General features: G+C 41.1%; 1 protein-coding gene and 1 pseudogene across 1 annotated transcript in view; both read right to left on the bottom strand.

Moving 5' to 3' along the window:
* CAP2 (cyclase associated actin cytoskeleton regulatory protein 2) overlaps positions 1 to 241 on the bottom strand; it is a 209,245-nt gene extending 209,004 nt beyond the window's left edge. Inside the window, exon 1 of the mRNA XM_049884528.1 lies at positions 8 to 241. The gene's annotated coding sequence lies outside the window, so the exon portion shown is untranslated. The remainder of the gene's footprint in view (positions 1 to 7) is intronic.
* Positions 242 to 16,183: 15,942 nt separating this feature from the next.
* On the bottom strand, positions 16,184 to 17,431 carry LOC126060047 (S-formylglutathione hydrolase-like; annotated as a pseudogene).
* Positions 17,432 to 20,946: the final 3,515 nt, after the last annotated feature.

Here is a 20,946-nt window from a genome sequence, read left to right as displayed (position 1 = left end):
GGATTACCTGCTGCGGTGACCTGGGGTCTTGTCCTCGGCAATGAAAATCCGTGTTAGGCCACTTGCACCCTCCTCCCGCGTTCCCTCCCCCTTCTCCTGCCCTTCTCCTCCTCCCCCTTAATAGGAGTCGGTGTCAGTCACGCTGCTCCAGGGGAGAGTCGCCGGCAGCTTCCGGGAGCTCCAAATACAGACAAGCTAAGGGGGAGCGGGAGGAGGGAGAGCAAAGCTACAGGGGTAGGAGTGAAAATAAAGGGAAGCAGAGAGGAGAGACGGATGGAGGAGAGGAGGGGCAGATGGGCTGTAAGGGAAAACAGAGGGAGATGGGGAAGGCAGAAAAAAGGGAGGCAGAGGCAAGGAGAAAGAGAGCCTGCCAAGCGCCCAGTCTATGAAAGAAATGAATTCACTTTATCAGGCTGGATTGCAAAGAAGTCTGGAAGGACCCAGGAGGCTCCTGGCCCTCCTTGGCCAAAGGAGACAGAGAATGACTGGGTCTCCAAAGGCGCGTGCAGAGAAGTGGGTAATGGGTCCTTAGGAAGCAAGAGACAGGCCTATGTGCCCCCTAACCCCAATATTTGGATAAAGAAGAGAAGGGTGGCCATCTAACACTTTAGCTGCTGGGCATTAAGACTAATGCATTCATATTTTGTACAACATTAAAAAACTGATTATTTTATATAAACAACTTTAAAAAGAATAAAATACTGCCTGATTATTTTGAAACAAACTTAACCAAAACCAATCTACCTTTTAAAATGTGTATGTGTGGCCATTTCCCATATATATATTGTAATTACAAAATTGGAGGCTTTTTGTTTTTTTCTTTTTCGTTAATACCGTTAGGAGGAAAGCACTGATTTTCAATTTTCATCCAAGTGTACTTCCAACTTCAAAAAGTGGACTTGAAACCCTTCATTGAATGAATGACAGGAAAATAATTGGCAGACAAGAGAGAAAAGAGGGGAAAATATAATTGATATCTTCTTAACACAAAATTTCCAAACAAACAGACATGAAGATGAATCCCTTAAAAGCCAATACACTCTGTAGGTATCGAACTTGCACCTCAGGGCTCTCCTCATTAAAAGAGCCCAGAAAACAAAACAAAACCGAATCCCGTTGCCATCGATTCTGACTCATGGTGACCCTATGTGTTACAGAGCAGAATTGCTCCATAGGGTTTTCTTGGCTTTGATTTTTATAGAAGCAGACCACTAGGCTTTTCTTCCCCAGCACTGCTGAGCGGGTTCAAACTGCCAACCTTTAGGTTAGTACTTGAGTGCAAACTATTTGCACCACTCAAGAACCTTCTTAGACTTCATGAATCACAAATTAAATGAAGGTCATTCCTGTGACACATTGCTTTTGGCTAACGTGGTGATGTGAAGTGGTTCTTTGCTTCCCTTTGTCTGAAAAGAAGGGGAACAAAATGACATAATCATCGGTCAATGAATGCAGATCCTGATAAACCCCAGAGCTGTCCTTATCATGCACACACCTTGCATATGGCTGGTATGCAATGCTTTTATATTGAATAAATGAATAAAAATGGACAGATGGATGAATGGATGAAATATATATGTATTTAGACCATTTATGTTCCAGGGTGCAGAAAATAATATATCCATGAGAGCCAATTTGTGCAGGTTCACAGGAAACCCCAGAGCACCCGTTCTCATATGATTTGCCCTTTTTCAGCATTCACTTCAACATTCATTGAGCACTTGCTTTAGCTGAATAAATTTTGCAATGGAGTATAAAGACGGATAAGGCACAGATCCTGCGCCTAGGTTTATAATATAGCAGGAAGATGAGGAGATATAAAAATAACCACAGTGCAAGAAAGTCTGTGAAAAATGTCCTAAGAGAAGGATGAACAATGTTCTGTAGATGTACAGAAGAAGGAGGCCGCTTCTAGTACTGCGAATCAGAGAATAGTTCCTGGTGGAAGCCGAGTTGAGCCCTCCAGCCAAAGTAAGACAGTATGAGTATACAGTGAAGGAAGGACACTCAAGACGAAGGAAGCATTGGGGGCAGAAGGCAAGAGGCAATAACACATGGGACGAGTACGAAGGACAGTCAGTGGGCTTAGCTTTGGTGGAGAGACTGGAACGGGAGTTATGGGAACCACTTCCCGGAAGGTAGGTAGGTCCCGGTGGGTGGAGGCCTCCAATCTTAGCCTGAAATGTTCAAACTCTAAGTAGTAGGAAATAAGGGACTGTCTTAGTTTCCTAGTGCTGCTGAAACAGAAATACCACAAGTGGGTGGCTATAACAAACAAATTTATTTTCTCACAGTTTAGGAGACTAGAAGTACTGGTGTCATGAGGGAGGTGAGGGGTGTGCAGAGCACACCAGGTGACACTGTCAGAGGGAGTGACACCAAAATGTCTGTCTATAAAATTTTTATGCTATGTTTCAGCAGAAATTTATCATTTTTTATAAAAATATCCCTGTAGTTAGTCATAGCAACAAAAACATTTTTCTTAAGACCAGCTTACATACCTACAAGGCTACAACTCTATGGTAATTTACTTTCTGAACCCTCTAATGCCCTGGGTCAGAGCTCACATTAATTACAATGATGCTTCGAATCACGTGGTTTCGTCTGCGCACTACAAACACCAGCTGTTGTTTTCATTGCTGCTGTTGTTTTTATAGTAACTGATTTTGTCAAATTTTCTGGTGTTTTAGCTATAGTATCATGGTAATTAGTATTTGTGAACCTATATCAATAACTTCTTTTGAGAATGAAGTAGTAATTAAAGGAAACAAAGGAATGATATACAGTAATTATGATTTACGAGTAACAGTACAAAAAACATTGCTAAAGATTTTATATGGTCTGGTATAGGAGGAGGTCCATGGCAGAATGACACCATGAGTTACCGCACTGAGTGACACCAAACCCAGTGAGGCCACTGACTATGAGCCCAAATCCAGGGTGCCAGCTGTAGGGGAAGGCCCCCTTTCTCTTGGCTCTGGAGGATTGTCTTTGTCTCTTTTCAGCTTCCGTCCCTCAGTTCCTTGGCAATCTTCATGTGGTGTGGCATCTATTTTCCCCCACCTGTGCCTGCTTGCTTCTGAGCCTAATCTGTTTTTTTTAATATCTCAGAAGTGATTCGCTTAAGACACACCCTACACTGATACAGCTTCATTAGTATGATAAGGAAAAACTCTATTCCCATAGAAAAAACTTTAAAGGTATCCAAAAAAACTCAAACCCACTGCTGTTGAGTTGATTCCGAGTTGTAGCGACCCTGTAGGACAGAGTAGAACTGCCCCGTAGGGTTTTCAAGGCTATGAATCTTTATGGAAGCAGAATGTCACATCTTTCTCCCAAGGAGCAGCTGGTGGGTTTGAACAGTGACCTTTCGATTAGCAGCCAAGCTCTTAACCACAGCACCACCAGGGCTCTTTATACATGTAGGGGTTAGGATTTACATCACATATTTTGGGGGGACTCAATTCAATCCATAACAGGAACTATTGACAGTTTTTGAACAGGATCATGATACCAATTGCTACTGCGTTGACTCTGACTCCTGTCAGAGTAGAACTGAGCTGCGTAGGATATTCAATGGCTGATTTTTCAAAAGTAAATCACCCGGCCTTTCTTCCGAGGAACCTTTGGATCCACTTCAACCACTAACCTCTTGATTAGCAGCCAAGCCCATTAGCCATTTGCACTACCCAGGGACTTGAAAAAAAAAATAAACCACAAAAAAAACAAAGCCCGTTACCATCTAGTCGATTCTGACTCATAGCGACCCTATAGGACAGAGTAGAACTGCCCCATAGAGTTTCTGAGGAACAGCTGTTGAATTCGACCTGCCGAGCCCTTGGTTCACAGCTGAACTCTTAACCACTACGCCACTAGGGCTCCATGATAGAAAATGTTATTTTGGTTGTATAGGCCTGGAAAGAGAAGACAGGAAATTTCTCTAAAAAATAATTCACTAATGTATTAGCTTCCTAGGCCTGCTCTAACAAAGTACCACAGAGTAGGAGGCTTAAAATGACAAAATTTTTTGTCTCATAGTTCTAGAGGCCAAAAGTCGGAAATCAAGGTGTCAGCAGGGCCATCCAAGTTCTCTCTCTAAAGGCTGTTGAGGAAGATCCTTTCTTGTCTCTTCTAGCTTCTGGAAACCCCAAGCGATCCTTGCCTTATGGCAACATAACTTCAATATCTCTGCCTCCATCTTCGCGTGGTGTTCCCTTCTGCATGTGTCTCTGTGTCTGCTCTCCTCTTTTACAAGGACTCCACTCAGATTAGATTAGGACCCACCCTACTCCAGTATGACCTCATGTTAACTGAAAACATCTTCAGAGACTCTATTTCCAAACAAGGTTACGTTCACAAGTACTGGTGGTTGGAATTTCAACATATCTTTTTGGGTGGAAGCCCTAGTGGCTGAATGGTTAAGAGTTTGGCTGCTAACCAAAAGGTCGGCAGTTCATATTCACCAGCCACTCCTTGGAAATCCTACGGGGCAGTTCTACTCTGTCCTATAGGGTCACTATGAGTTGGAATCGATGCGACAACAGGTTTTGTTTTTTGGGGGTGGCACAATTCAACCCATAACAATTAGTCTGGAGAGGAAAATAATGAGACATAACCTGGTACCTGACTTCTTCCTTAACTACTCCCACTTAGCATAGCATCCATCTACATAATGACATATCTCCCAATGGGTCTAATGCAGTAAACTTTTTTCTTTTTCTCACAACTCTCTAATATTTTTTGTTGTTAGGTGCTGTCAAGTTGGTTCTGACTCATAGCGACCCTATGTACAACAGAATAAAACACTGCCAGGTCCTGTACCATCCTCACAGTCATTGTTATGCTTGAGACTATTGTTGCAGCCACTGTGTCAATCCACCTTGTTGAGAGTCTTCCTCTTTTTCACTGACCCTTTACTCTACCAGGCATGATGTCCTTTTCCAGGGACTGGTCCCTCCTGAGAACATGTTCAAAGTATGTGAGACGAGGTCTCGCCATCTGATAAGCATTCTGGCTGTATTTCTTCCAAGATGGATTTGTTCATTCTTCTGTAGTCCATGGTATATTCAATATTCTTCACCAACACCAAGGGCATCGACTCGATTCTTCTTTGGTCTTCCTTACTCATTGTCCAGCTTTCACATGCATATGAGGCAACTGCAAAAACTATGGCTTAGGCTAGGTGCACCTTAGTCCTTAAAGTGACACCTTTGCTTTTAGCACTTTAAAGAGATCTTTTGCAGCAGATTTGCCCAATGCAATGTGACATTTGATTTCTTGACTGCTGCTTTCATGGGTGTAGATTGTGGATCCAAGTAAAATGAAATCCTTGACAACTTCAATCTTTCCTCCGTTTATCATGATGTTGCTCGTTGGTCCAGTTGTGAGGGTTTTTGTTTTCTTTATGTTGAGGTATAATCCCCTACGAAGGGCTATAGTCTTTGATGTTCATCAGTAAGTGCTTCAAGTGCTCTTCACTTTCAGCAAGCAAGGTTGTGTCACCTGCATAACAGGGGTTGTTAATGAGTCTTCCTTCAATCCTGATGCCCCATTCTTCATATAGTCCAACTTCTCGGATTATTTGCTCAGCATACAGATTGAATAAGTATAGTGAAAGGATTCAACCCTGATGCACACATTTCCTGACTTTAAAACACACAGTAGTCCCTTGTTCTGTTCAAACGACTGCCTCTTGGTCTACGTACAGGTTCCTCATGAGCATAATTAAGTGTTCTGGAATTCTCATTCTTTGCAATGTTATTCATAATTTGTTACGATCCACACATTTGCATGCCTTTGCACAATCAATAAAACACCGGTAAACATCTTTCTGGTATTCTTTGCTTCAGCCAGGATCCATCTGACATCAGTGATGATATCCCTCATTCCATGTCCTCTTATGAATCTGGCTTGAATTTCTAGCACTTCTCTGTCGATGTCCTGCTGCAACTGCTTTGAAATGATCTTGAGCAAAATTTTATTTGTGTGTGATGTTAATGATATTGTTCGAAAATTTCCTCATTCTGTTGGATCACCTTTCTTTAGAATGGGTACAAATATGGATCTCTTCCAGCTGGTTGGCCAGGTAGCTGTCTTCCAAATTTCTTGGCATAGACAAGTGAACACTTCCAGCACTGCATCCATTGGTTGAAATATCTCAACTGGTATTTTGTCAAATTTGGAGCCTTGTTTTTCGCCAGTGCCTTTAGTGCAGCTTGGATCTCTTCCTTCAGTATCATCTAACATTTATTGTCTGCATGTTCTAACTAGAACACAAGAAGGCAGGGATCATGTCTGTTTGGCTCAGGGCTATTTTCCCTGGGCTGACACAAAGCAATCATTCAGTACATATTTGCTGATAAAATTTTCTTCTACAGAATTTGTTCAGAAAGTACTGGTAGTGGAATTGAAAAGAAGAGGACAGATGCTGGGCTGTTCCAAATTTCTTCCATCTTCCTTGATATTCCAACACAACCTGCCTTTTTCCTTAGTAGTTGATCTCACTACCTGGTTTACAAGGAGTCTGATGCCATGTTCAGTTCTACTCCTTCAACTTTTCTCCTTTCTACCTCAAAATTTCTCCTCTCTTCTCCTCTGTCCCTTATATTTCATTTGAATCAATGTCCCCTTTCTTGCCAAGGTTAACACTATTCTTGTCTTATCCCACCTTAAGCCCTTACTCTTGCATCCTGGGTCTTTTCCTTTCCATTGATTCCATTCCCTTGATTGTAGTTCATTTGCAACCAGACATCATGTTGGACAAAGTAGAGGGTCAGTGAAAATGAGGGAAGCCCTCAAGGAGATGGACTGACATAATAGCCACAGCCATGGACTCAAGCATATCAACAATCACGAAGATGGTATAAGACTGGGCAACGTTTTGTTCTGTTGTGCATGGGGTCACCATGAGATGGTGCTGACTGAACAGCAGCTAACAAAAACAAGGGCTGTATCCAAGAGCTGATAACACGGTAGACGTATGTCAAAAGGAAATAACCACCATTGGAAAGGCACTTGCATATCTTCGTTCTACTGCCATTCTTTATATACTTTTTAGTTAACTATTTTATATGAAGGATTGTGCTAGAATCTTGACAGACCTCAGAATTCAGTCCATAAATCTCTGGAAGTAATTATCTCAATTGTCAGGTGGGATCTAGACTTCCATGATCCCCTCTCAGATTGTGCCCCTGAGTACCAAAAGAACCTGCATATCACTCTGACACACGTGGCTAACCATCTCTGAGCTGGCCCAGTGAAAACTTCCCCTAAAAGTGTGTATTGGTTGGCAACAAATGGATCCAAATAGACCTTCCTGCTGGGCCAGGGAGAGAGGATGGGCCTGTGGATTCCTGGTTGTGTCTTAAGCTAAGTAGGGCCTTCAATCTTCACGACTCCTGTTCAACTCACATGGCGGCTGAGACCATTTCCACCAGATGATTGCCCTGTGCTACTTTACAGCAACCCCCTTTACCCTGTCTGGCAAATAGAAAGTGCCTAATAAACACAGTGTTCATATTTGGAGCTTTAACTGGCCCATCAGGATGACAGACTGATGATGATCTGCCTCCACAAATGTGCCTTCTTAGAAGTCTAAAGTTCTGAAGAATGTGTTATAAATGTACCATGGGAGTTTGTATTTTAATTTGATAGGTCACAAGTGCAAAGTTATCAACAGGTTATTGTACCAGCAGTTGATTCAAGAACATTTATTCTACAAATCATTGAAGGTCCACTAGGTACCACACATTGTGGGTGCTGAGAATGCAACACTCCAGGCAAACAGAGAGTAGTCATCATAGCTACTAGTGTGCACTACTATGGGCCAAGCTCTGTTCAAAGTATTTTATATGTGTTAACCCACCAACCTTATGCGGTGGGTAATGTTCTTATCTCTACTTCATAAACGAAGAAGCCAACACAGAGAGGTCTAGTCCTTTGCCCAAGATCACAAAACAACATTGGTAGTGGAATATGAATCCAGCAATCTGGTTTGAGTTTGTGCACTTCACCATTATACTTCACAGGAATAACCAGGAACAAATAAGAATGAATAGAAAACTACCAAATGGTAATATCACAAATAGTTATGATAAGACTAGATATCTGGTCTGTTGTGATAGGGATTGATGTCGGTGCATCACCAAGAATCAACCTAGAGATAAAACTGAGATATTCTGCTTCCAGATATTAATAAGCCTGACTGAGGAAAGTGATAGAACTGTTTAGTATGTCAGAGTCATCTGTGTAGAGAAAGTGGTAGTTGAGTAATACTCTCTTGAGTTCATGAGATACGGACTAATACGTTATATGAGTTAAATAGTACTCCATCTATGCAATACAAACGTCTTTTGCAGAAGTAAATAGCAAGGCTTTGATTGCTTTGGGTGAATTAATTTTTTAAATCCCTTTTGTCTAAGAGAGTGCATGGACTGTAAATAGAAGGCAAAGGTGAACAATTAATATTTTAGATCTTGTGCATTCATCTGAGGAGATGATCCATAAAAAATATAGCTTTTACTAAATTTTCCAGAGTGGTCTATGTCTAAAAATTAATTGAAATATTAATGACTTGCAGAACTACAAACCAGAGACAAGTGGTTCCTCCCTGCCTTCTCTTTCCTAGTCCCTTGACAACACGAACATCTCAGCCTTAGGTGAACATGTTGTTGTTGTAGGCTGCTGTCTACCTGGAAATTCTGCTGAAATCTGTTCAGCCTAATAGTAACACACAGATGGGAGGTGGCTGTGCTTGAGGAGCACTGGCTGGGAATCAAACCCAGGTCTCCCACATGGAAGGTAAGCATCCTACCAGGGAACATCACTGCCCTCAGGCCAGCATGGACTCTTGGTTCTCCATAGAAGTGTGAACAGCCTTGCTCATCAGGACCACCCAGACAGATAATGTTTGATATGTTTAACCTTTTGGGGACATGTTCTTTTTTTAAAAGGGCATCTTGTGACGGCCATACCTTAACTCACAGGCATGACTTGCTAACTTCAGGCACTGAGGTAGGGGTTAGGTGAGGTTCAAAGGCATTTGAGAAGAAGAAGGGGGCTGGCTAACACCACTCATTCACAGTGCAAGCATCTATTAACTCACTTTGTGGATGCCTTAGTCTGGGTTTTCCAGAGGAGCAAAATCTGTGAGATATATATATATGTATGTATACACACATAGAGATTCACTTCAACTAAATGACTCACACAGTAGTGGGGACTGGCAAGCCCCAAATCTACAGGTCAGACAGAAGGCTGGAGACCTCTGCTGACTCAAGGGATTCCAGGGGCTGAAGAATCCAAAATCTGCAGGACAAGTGGCAGGCCAGAGGCTTCTGCAGTCTTACATTCCAGGAACCAGAGCTCAGGCGACCAGAAGAGTGCAGGGTGGAGAGAGAACAAGCTCTGCAAGAACATGCATTTATATTCTGCAGGCAGGCCATGCCCTCAAGGAAACTTCCCTTTCAACTGATTGGCTGATCACATCAGATCACATTATGGGGATGATTGCATTATATTACATTATGGAGAACTACCAGTCCAGTGTCTGCCAAACTATTGAGAATTGTAGCCTAGCCAAATTGATATATAACATTAACCATCACAGTGGATAAAATTGTCCCCGGCATGAAAATTGTATGTAACTAGAAATAGAGAAGACCACTGCTGCTACACCTAAAGATCCTTTTTAAATTCCACTGACTTGCTGGGGCTTTACCTAAGTACTCCGGTCCATATTCATTTCTTCTTTCTTTGAATACACTTGACATTTAACACTTACTCATTAAAATAGGAAAACATTCTCTTAGCATTTTTTTTCTGCTTTCTGTTTTTTAAGTCTATATTTAAGCACCTAAAAGCAGGACCATACATACCTAAAATTTATTTTATATCACTATACAGTTCTTAGGAAAGGGCTGCTGGTGCCCATACAACGCTTCTTCCTCAGGTTGACAAAGAGCCTCCATTCACCCATTAGCCAGATGCCTTCGGGTAGGGCATACCTGCACAGTTATACACAGAGGCCCTGGCCAAGGACGGAGCATGACACACAGTAAGTGGTCAGCAAACTGTTATTATTTTAAGAAGCCTTAGTGGTGCAGTGGTTAAGCTCTTGGCTGCTAACCCAAAGGTCGGCAGTTGAAGCTCACCAGAGGCTCCGAAGAAGAAAGATGTGGCAGTCTGCTTTTACAAGAAAAGATCACAGCCTCAAAAACTCTATGCGGCAGTTCTCCTTTGCCCTATAGGGTCACTCTGAGTCGAAATTGATTTGATGACAATGAGTAGGAGGAAACAGTTACACTTGTTTGCTTAATGAAACAAACACTTTTGAAGTCAGAGGTTCAGAGAAATAACTAAATTTATCTGAAATAGTATAGGGAATGCTTGCCAAAAAAGGTTTAACTACGTAAACATATTTTTCACTGTCATAAACATATATATAACAGGAAATGTGCCAAATCTATATTTTTCACATGTACAATTCAATAAAACCAATTATGCTGTGTGAAACAAGTCAGTCACAAAAGCACAAATATTGTATGATTTCACTAATAGAAACACTTTTTCTTAATTCCAATTATTGGGAGGAAATGAGGTAACGGCTCTGAAAACAGAATTAGGAAGAAAAAAGCCAGATTCAAAAGTTTGGAGACTATGTAAGAGAGACTTTATCCAAGAGAATTTAAGAGACCTGGAGGCCAATTTGGGAAACCCTGGTGGCACAGTGGTTAAGGGCTACATCTGCTAACAAAAAGGTTGGCAGTTCAAATCCACCAGTCGCTCCTTGGAAACTCTATGGGGCAGTTCTACTCTGTCCTATAGGGTCGCTGTCAGTCGGAATTGACTTGACGGCAGTGGGTTTTTTTTTTCTTTTTGTGGGGGAGGCCAATTTGAAGCCAGAGTGAATTTAGAAAAACGCTAATGCGATATTTAACCTTTGTACTCTACCTAACTGAGTATAAAGAAGGCTTGAGAGGGGGAATTTTGCCTGAGGCCAAATGTTAGACAAAGGGCTTCTTAGTAAGATTCCGACTCATAGCACCTTTAAAAATGAAAATAGAGAACAGATTTTTTAAAAATCACATTATTCTGGGACAACATGCTAATATTGATATATTATCTCATTTCTTTTCCTGTCTCTTCTTTGTGATATATTTTATAGTTGTAAGGTAAAGGGAAAGCCATAACGTGTAACGGAAATAGAGAATTCAATTTCAGCTTTAAAAATAAAATCATGTGTATTAAGTGAAATACTCTTGCCTCTTCCTTTTAATCATGGCAGATGTAAGTGCTTATATTGTTCCCATAATACAGGGCAGCTAAGGATGGTGAAGAAAGAAAAACTGAATGGCGTCAAGAAGTCTAGGTAGAATTTAGCCAAAATTAACAACCCCTGTTTAAGTGACAGAAATGCCAAGATATCCATCCACCAGGCACGTGGAGGCCACCAGTGAAGATTGATTGAACTGAATTTGTGGTATTTTTAACATTCAGTCAGGGAACAATCTGGAAGATACACATTGTCTAGAAGAGATTTTCATTGTCCAAAACAATTTTAAGCAATAGCTTTAAGGATTATACACTTAGCAGCTTAAAAAAGCTGTAGCTTAGCATGTATTAAATACAAAGTGTGTTTAATACAGGCGTTGGGGGTTCAGTGGTAGAATTCTCACTTTCCATTCAGGAGACCCTGGGTTTGATTCCTGGCCGAGGCACCTGTGTGCAACCCCCAACTGTCGGCCAGTGGAGGTTTGTGTGTTGTTATGATGCTGAGCGGGTTTCAGCAGAGCTTCCAGACTAAGACTAGAAAGAAAAACCTGGCAATCTACTTCCAAAAATTAGCCAGTGAAAACTGTATGGATCACAAGAACCCAATCTGAAATTTATTGTGGGAATGGCACAGAACCAGGGAGCATTTTTTTCCCAATTGTATGTGGGATTGCCATGAGTCGAGGGTGCCTAGGCTGCAAATAACAACAAAAAATGTTTGCCATTATTTTTACACAAATAACATGCACCTTCTATGTTTGTTTGGCAACTAAACCCTTTTCATGAGAGGTATTTTTGTAAGTGAGCTATGCTATTTTTTTTTTTTTTTTTTTTACAAATAATGTAAAACAAAAACTGCATAGCAGTGTTTAGGAAAATACCCTGGGGTGGGGAAAGCATGGTTGGCAAACAAATGTAAAAGATGCGCGTTATTTGCATAAAATACGGTAATACCTATAAAGAAGAGGTTAAACTAAAATTTCATGGAATCTCTAAGACAGCAAGTGCAAATACAAAAAAAAAAAAGGCTTTCTCTCCAGTAATGTATATTCCTAGCCAGGACACCTAAAATTTTTTTCAGTGAATGACTCCAGATTCCAAGTCTCTGCCTGTTTTAGTTCAGCAGTCATCAACATAACAGAAGGGATTAACTTCAAATCATTTTCCTGGACAGAAGCCATACTCGGCAAATAACATTCTGTTGAGTTTTATGAATTTTCCAATTTTTGGAAACAATGCAATCTGGATTAAGTGTTTTGTAATGATCCCACAAAATAACAGTAAGGCTGATTTAAACTGGATCCTTCTTCGTAACACTTCAAGAGCTTTGTTGGTATGATCCAGTTGTTTCTCATTGAATGTAAGGGATGGAGTCATGAGTTATTTAGGCTTCTGAGCCACATGAAAGAAGATGTATGAACAACCCTACCCAATTCTGGTCAGAGCGGTGAGCATTTGTCTTCTTGTCTCTCCCCCACACTTCCCATCCTAGATTAGCTTGATCATCTTGTGACTGAAGGAGAAAATAACTCGGCAGCTGTCGGTGGCTTTCTCAGCTGCCAACAGGAGAGTTTGGTATTACTGGGGAAATTCCTGAATTAGGGAAAGAGAAGCAACATGCTCACTTTTCTTTTTTCAGACCATTTCGTATCATGTTAAACATTCAGACAAGTTGCCAGAATTGTACAAGAAACACCAACTATACCCTGTACTCAGGTCTATCATTTGGTTACATTGATTATGTTTTGTCTCATTTGCTTTATTTTTATTTTTTTATTATGGTAAATATTTAGGTAATATTTGCCATTTCAACAATCTTCATGTATACCATCTTGTGACATTAAATATGTTCATGAAGTTGTTCAACTATCACTATTAACAATTCCTGAATTCTTCTATCACACTTAACCAAAGCTCAGTGTCCCCTAAGCATTGAAACATGCACACTTTTGATTACACCATGAGAGCTTCGGGGTGGTGGTGATGAAGGATGCCTAGGCCCGCCCTTACCCGTGCTCCTCGAAGGATGCCTGAGGCTACAATAAAGACCGATTTCTTTTATTCTTCTTTTATTCAATTGTATTCCCCCAAAGATATCAATCTCCAGTGCCTGTGACCGTGACCTTGTTTGGAAATAGGGTCTTTGACAATGTTGTCAGTTAACGTGAGGTTATATCTGTGTAGGGGGGGCCCTGATCTCATCTGAGCGGTGTCCTTATAAAGAAGAGACACAGAGACACACACAGGGGGTGATGGCCATGTGAAGATAGAAACAGAGATTGGAGTGATGCTGCTCCAAGACAAGGAACACCTGGGGCTACCAGAAGCTGGAAGAGACAAAAAAGGATCTTCCCCTAGAGCCTTGGAAGAGAATATGGCTCTACTGACACCCTGGATCCATACTTCTGGCCTCCAGAACTGTGAGAGAATAAATTTCTATTGTTTTAAGTCGCCCACTTTGTGGTACTCTGTTGCAGAGCCCTATGAAACAAATACGTGATGACACCTTTTGAGGAACTAATATGGACTAAGGCTGGAGGCAGAAACCCCGGTGGCGTAGTGGTTAAGTGCTACGGCTCCTAACCAAGAGGTCGACAGTTCAAATTCACCAGGGCGCTCCTTGGAAACTCTATGGGGCAGTTCTACTCTGTCCTATAGGGTCGCTATGAGTCGGAATCGACTTGACAGCAGTGGGTTCGGTTTTTGGTTTTGGAGGCTGGAGGGATCCCGGGTAGTACAGTGGTTAAGAGTTATGGCTGCTGACCAAAAGCTTGGCAGTTCAAATCTACCAGGCACTCCTTGGAAACCTTATGGGGCAGTTCTACTCTGCCCTATAGGGTCACTATGAGTTGGAATTGACTCGATTGCAAAGGATTTGGATTTTTTGATTTGAGACTGCAGGGGCAAGAACTGAGATGAGAAAGGCAAGGACACCCATGGGTCCATCTGGCAGTGCATGAGTGGAGGGAGGCCCTGGAGGAGACAGCAGAAAAAGCAGGGTGCCCTGTGCACAGTAGAGAGAGTCAGCAGAGCTAGGACCAGCCCATGGCGCCAGAGTTGGTGAGGAACAGAGCTGGCTGGGCCACAGTCTTGTTGAGTGAGGGAACCAGGGCCTGGCTGAAATAAAAACTTCCAAGTCCACCAGCTGTGACCACATGGCAGGTCTCACTGAAAGTCATCCCGAATCTAAACAGAAAGAACCTGGAAAAGCTGTTACTTGATTTCATATTTTAAGAATAATTAAAGCAGTAATAGTTGAAATTCTGTATTTTTGAAACCTTAATAAGCACCTAACTAATTTTGTGGATTTCTTCAAGTGGTGATAAAATAAAAATAGATGAAATAAAATCAATGTAAACCAGCTGCTGTTGAGTCAATTTAGGCCTGATTTAGAGTCAATGTAGGCTGATTTGCAATAGTAGATCTCCAGACCTTTCTTATGAGGTGCCTCTGAGTAGACTCAAATCTCTACTCTTTTTGTTAGTAGTCTAGCATGGTTACAGTTTTCATGACTCCCCTCCTCCAAAAAACAAACAAAAAACCAAAAAGCCAAACCCATTACTGTCAATTCCAGTTCATGGAGACTCTATAGGACGGAGTAGAACTGTCTCACAGGGTTTCCAGGGAGTGACTGGTGGATTCCAACTGCCAAACTTTTGGTTAGCAGCCAAGCTCTTAACCACTGTGCCACCAGGGCTGCTTTCATGAACCAGGGACCCTAAAATCAATATAACCTTGTGAAATGCCTAGAATGGAAAGGGACACAGAGGGGAAGAATTTTACAGTACAGAGTGGAGTCAAGTTTATATTTCAAGTTTCTGACCTGATGAAGAAGAAGAAGACTGGAGGCTCAAATCTAAATTGACTGTAAACAAACAAACAGAAAAGAGTGATTTCTTATCTTCACTGATATAAAAAAAAATAGCAGTGAAAATTCATTCTTCGTGCAACAAACCTTGATCTTCAGACAAGTCTTGGATGATTTACTCCAACCTCATAAAAAGTGTCAAAGAGATCCATAAAATAAGGCCTGTCTTCCCCACATGTTTAAAAAAGTGACTAAAGAAAAGTCTTTTAATAATGTGTGGTGCCATTCAAACATGTTTGATGGTTGATAAGCCTTCTAACATCACAAGTATACACTCAAACTTTTTATTTTTTTGCTTCCTATACAATCATTTAGAAGAGGAACCCCTTTTAGTGTCACAAAAATATCCAAATACTAAAATCTAGTGACTACATTTCTCTTTAGTCTAACTTGTATAATTCTGAAGACAGTGTCTAGTATCTGACATTTCTAGCATTCGGGTATTTTGCATGAAGTCTGATGTGATCATTAATAAAGATGACAGTGAAAAGTAACTATAATCTTAACCCTTTGGCAATCTAAAAACAAACTGGCACAGGCAGTTATAAAGTGTGTGGGAAGTAGATTTCCTTTTTTTTATTATTATTATTTTTATTCTACTTTAGATGAAGGTTTACAGAACAAACTAGTTTCTCATTGAACAGTTAGTACACTTATTGTTTTATGACATTGGTTACCAACCTGATGACATGTCATCACTCTCCCTTCTTAACTTTGGGTTCCCTATTACCAGCTTTCTTGTTCCCTCCTGCTTCCTAGTCCTTGCCCCTGGGCTTGTGTGCCCCCTTAGTCTTGTTTTGTTTTATGGGCCTGTCCAATCTTTGGCTGAAGTGTGAACCCCAAGAGTGACTTCATTACTGAGCTAATGAGGTGTCCAGGGGCCATACTCTCAGAGTTTCTCCAGTCTCTGCCAGGCTAGCAGGTCTGGTCTTTCTGAAGTAGCTTTCTTGCTGAAATATTTGGTCATCATCTCCTCGATTTTGCTTAACCAGAGCCTGAATAAAAATTTATAACAATAGCAGCATCATAAGCCTTCACTTATTTTTATATGATCCCAAATATCCATGGAGAGATTTTTGCCTCTCCTCTCCCAAAGACAGAGAACTGGTTGCAAACTGGAGCAAATGCTAACACAGATCGGCATTTTCCAGGATTCTTCAAAGCACGAGTCAGAGCTGCATGGCCTCCCATGAAGTGACCAAAAATAGATGCTTTTCCATGGTCCACTGGAAAACTGGCATTTATCAGTTGGGGAAGCTTATTCATTATGTAAGAGTACATTCTGTAGATAGTTTTTCAAGGTTCTTAAGTGGAATCCAAGTTAAAACCAGCCTTAGTGCCAATGTCCCAGATCTCATCTTTCCATGGTGTCTGGAGCAATAATGGCTTGGCCATGTTCTGAGGTAGCTTTATGAAGGCTGCATGCATTGTAGCATTTGCTCTGTCTATTTTAAGACAGGCAGCCAGTGCAGTACAAGAACTTTCCCAGTTCCTGATTTTGGAAGTAAGCAGACAGCAAATTTCGTTTTGCACGTTAGTTCAAATGTGTCATGTTTAAACACCTTCAGCAACCCTCTAGAGAGCAGTGCTGTCCAAAAGAACTTTCTGCGATGATGGAAATATTCATTGTAAGTTTGACTGGAAAAGTTCTAGTGGGTCCCCTCCCGCAACTGTTTGCTTCATTCTTGACAGCAGAAACCTCCACCACCACTGCTGGTAATCATTTACCTTGTCAGTCACCCTTGGGTGAGGACAGAAAATAAAATAGCAATCAAATAGATTTCTAGCATCAAGTTCTCTAGGCTTGTTCTGCCCAATATGGCTGCCACTGGCCACGTGTCAATTAAAATTAAAATATAAAGTAATGAAAATTAAATAAAATTAGTAATTCTGCTCTTTACTAGCCACATTTCAAGTGTTCAATAGCCACATGTGTTTACTACTGTTTTAGACAGTGTAGCATCCGGCTGTACAATAAGTGGTAGGAGAAAAAGTTGAGGAAAGAAAAAAATTCTGCCAGTTGAATAATCCAACTCCAACACTCCTTCCCCATCATCATTGTTGCTGTTGTTAGGTGCTGTCCAGTCAGTTCTGACTCATAGTGACCCTATGAACAACAAAACAAAATACTGCTGGGTTCTGTGCCATACTCACAGTCATTGCTACGATTTTTTCTTTCATTTCTTTTTTTTTTATTGTGCTTTAGATGAAGGTTTACACAGCAAATTAGTTTCTTATTAAACCTTTAATACACATATCGTTTTGTGCCATTAGTTACCAACCCAACGACATGTCAACGCTCCCCCTTTCTTGACTTTGGGTTCCCCATTACCAGTTTTCCTGTCCCTTCATGCCTTCTCGTCCATGACCCGGGGCTGGTGTGAACACTTAGTCTCATATACACAGTTGAGTTACATGTATTATTATTTGTTTTATGGGCCTGTCTGATCTTTAGCTGAAGGGTGAACCTCAGGAGTGACTTCAGAACTGAGTTAAAAGAGTGTCCAAGGGCCATACTCTCTAGGTTTCTCCAGTCTCTGTTAGACCAGTAAGTTTGGACTTTTTTGTGAGTTTGAATTTTGTTCTACATTTTTATCCAGCTCTGTCCAAAACCCTTTATTGTGATCCCTGTCCGAGAAGTCAGTGGTGGTAGCTGGGTATCATCTAGTTGCGCTGGATTCAGTCTGGTGGAGGCTGTGGTAGTAGTGGTCCATTAGTCCTTTGGACTAATTTTTCCCTTGTGTCTTTAGTTTTCTTCATTCTTCCTTGCTTCCGACAGGGTGAGACCAGTGGAGAATCTTAGATGGCTGCTCACAAGCTTTTAAGACCCAGATGCTACTCACCAAAGTAGAATGTAGAACATTTTCTTTATAAACTATGTTCGTTTCTATGTTTAAGCCCAATGTTGCAGCCACTGAGTCAATTCATCTCATTGAGGGTCTTCCCCTTTTTCTTTGATTTTCTACCTACCAAGCATGATGTCCTTCTCCAGGTACTGGTCCCTTCTGAGAACATGTCCTCAGTACATAAGAAGTCTAGCCATCCTCGCTTCCAAGGAGCACTCTGGCTGTACTTCTTTCAAGACAGACTTGTTCTGCTGGCAGTCCATGGTATACTCAATATTTTTCAGCAACACTGTAATTCAAAGTCACCAATTCTTCTTCAGTCTTTCTTATTCATTGTCCAGCTTGCACATGCATATGAGGCAGTTGAAAATCTCATAGCTTGGGTCAGGTGCACCTAAGTCCTCAAAGTAACATCTTTGCTTTTCAACATTTTAAAGAAGTCTTTTGTAGCATATTTGCCTGATACAATATATCATTTGTTTTTTTGACTGCTGCTTCCATGTGCATTGATTGTGGATCCAAGTAAAATGAAATCCTGGACAAATTCAATGTTTTCTCTGTTTATCATGATGTTGCTTATTGGTTCAGTTGTGAAGGTTTTTGTTTTCTTTATGTTGAGGTATAATCCATACTGAAGGCTACAGTCTTTGATCTTCATCAGTAAATGCTTCAAGTCCTCTTCGTTTTCAGCAAGCAAGCTTATGTTATGGGCATATTGCAAGTGGTTAATTAGTCTTCTCCCAACCCTGATGCCATTTTATTCTTCATATAGTGCAGGTTCTCAGATTACTGGCTCAGCACACAGATTGAATAAGTATGGTGAAAGGACACATCCCTGATGCACGCCTTTTCTGATTTTAAACCATGCAGTATCCCCTTGTTCTGTTGTAACAACCGCCTCAGTCTAAGCACAGGTTCCTCAGGTATATATACCACAATTAAGTGTTCTGGAATATCCATTCTTTGCAATGTTATCCATAATTTGTTACGGTCCACACAGTTGAATGCCTTTGCATACTCAATAAAACACAGGTAAATACTTCTCTGGTTTTCTCTGCTTTCGGCGAAGATCCATCTGACATCAGCAATGATATCCCTTGTTCCACGTCTTTTTCTGAATCTAGCTTGATTTTCTGCAAGTTCCCTGCTGATGTACTGCTTCAACCGTTTTTGAAATATCTTCAGCAAAATTTTACTTGTGTGTGATATTAATGATATTGTCCTATAATTTCTGCATTCTATTGGATTGTGTTTCTTTGGAAAGGGCACAAATCTTCCATCATCATCACCATCATCTAATGCTTCAAAGTTTCGAAAACCACAAGCCTACAGTCTAAATTCATCAGCATGGCTTCTTGTTTATATATTTATATGGTAAGTGTGACGGTTAATGTTGTGTGTCAACTCGGGTGGGCCCTGATTTTCAATGGTTTGGCAGACATGTAATGACGTAGTTTGGCAGTTATGTAATGATGTAATTTGGTAGTTACTTAATGATGTAGTCATCCTCCATGATGTGATCTGATGTGATCAGCCAATCAGCTGTAAAGGGATTTTCCTTGGGGGTGTTGCCTGCATCCAACATATACATGGACAATCTGGCAAAGCTTGCTCCCTTGCTCTGGATCCTGCAGCCACTCATCATCATCTAATCTATAGTTCTTAGGACTTGAGCCAGCAGCTTGCCGTATTGCCTGCTTATCTTGGGATTCTTCAGCCTCTACAGCCTGTGAGCCAACAGCCTACCATCTTACCTGTCAACCTTGGATTCACCAGCCTCTGTAGCCTGTGATCCAGTGGTCTGCTATCTGACCTGCCAATCTTGGATTTGTCAGCCCTTACAGCTATGTGAGTCAGAAGCCTCCAGTTAGAAACCTGACCCACAGACTTCGAAATTTCCAGGCTCTACAACCACATGAGCCATTTCTTTGAGATAAATATCTCTCTGTCTCTGTCTCTGTGTGTGTGTGTATGTATATATATGGAAACCCTGGTGGTGTAGTGGTTAAGTGCTAATGCTGCTAACCAAGAGGTCAGCAGTTTGAATCCATCACGTGCTTCTTGGAAACTCTATGGGGCAGTCCTACTCTGTCCAATAGGGTCGCTATGAGTCAGAATCGACTTGATGGCAGTGGGTTTTTGGGTATATCTATCCAAGTGGTATATATACCAAATGGACTGGTATTGGCCATTTTGAATCAGATAATCATTTAGTCTACTATGCTGGGAATGACAACTTGAAGAGGAATGCTGTTGCATTCATCTTCAAAAAGGACGTTTCAAGATCTATCCTGAAATACAATGCTGTCAGTGATAGGATAATATCCACACACCTACAAGGAAGACCAGTTAATACTACAATTATTCAAATTTACTCACCAACCACTAGGGCCAAAGATGAAGAAATAGAAGATTTTTATCAGCTCCTGCAGTCTGAAATTGATTGAACATGCAATCAAGGTGCATTGATAATTATTGGCAATTGGAATACGAAAGTTGGAAACAAAGAAGAAGAATCAGTAGTTGGAACATATGGCCTTGGTGATAGAAACAATGCCAGAGATCAAATGATAGAATTTTGCAAGACCAATGACTTCTTCATTGCAAATACCTTCTGTCACCAACATAAACGGCGACTATACACATGGACCTCGCCACATGGAACTCGCAGAAATTGAATTGACTACATCTGTGGAAAGAGACGATGGAAAAGCTCTATATCTTCAGTCAGAACGAGGCCAGGGGCTGACTGTGGAACAGACTATTAACGCTCCTATGCAAGTTCAACCTGAAACTGAAGAAAATCAGAGCAAGCCCACAAGAGCCAAAATATGACCTTGAGTATATCCCACCTGAATTTAGAGGCCATCTCAAGAATAGATTTGACGCATTGAACACTAATGACCGAAGACCAGACAAGTTGTGGAATGACATCAAGGACATCATACATGAAGAAAGCAA

The sequence above is a fragment of the Elephas maximus genome, chromosome 1, assembly GCF_024166365.1.
Source record: "Elephas maximus indicus isolate mEleMax1 chromosome 1, mEleMax1 primary haplotype, whole genome shotgun sequence".
NCBI classification, from domain to species: domain Eukaryota; kingdom Metazoa; phylum Chordata; class Mammalia; order Proboscidea; family Elephantidae; genus Elephas; species Elephas maximus.
Note: the sequence above shows the minus strand (reverse complement) of the source record. Positions and strands in the feature narration are given on the sequence as shown.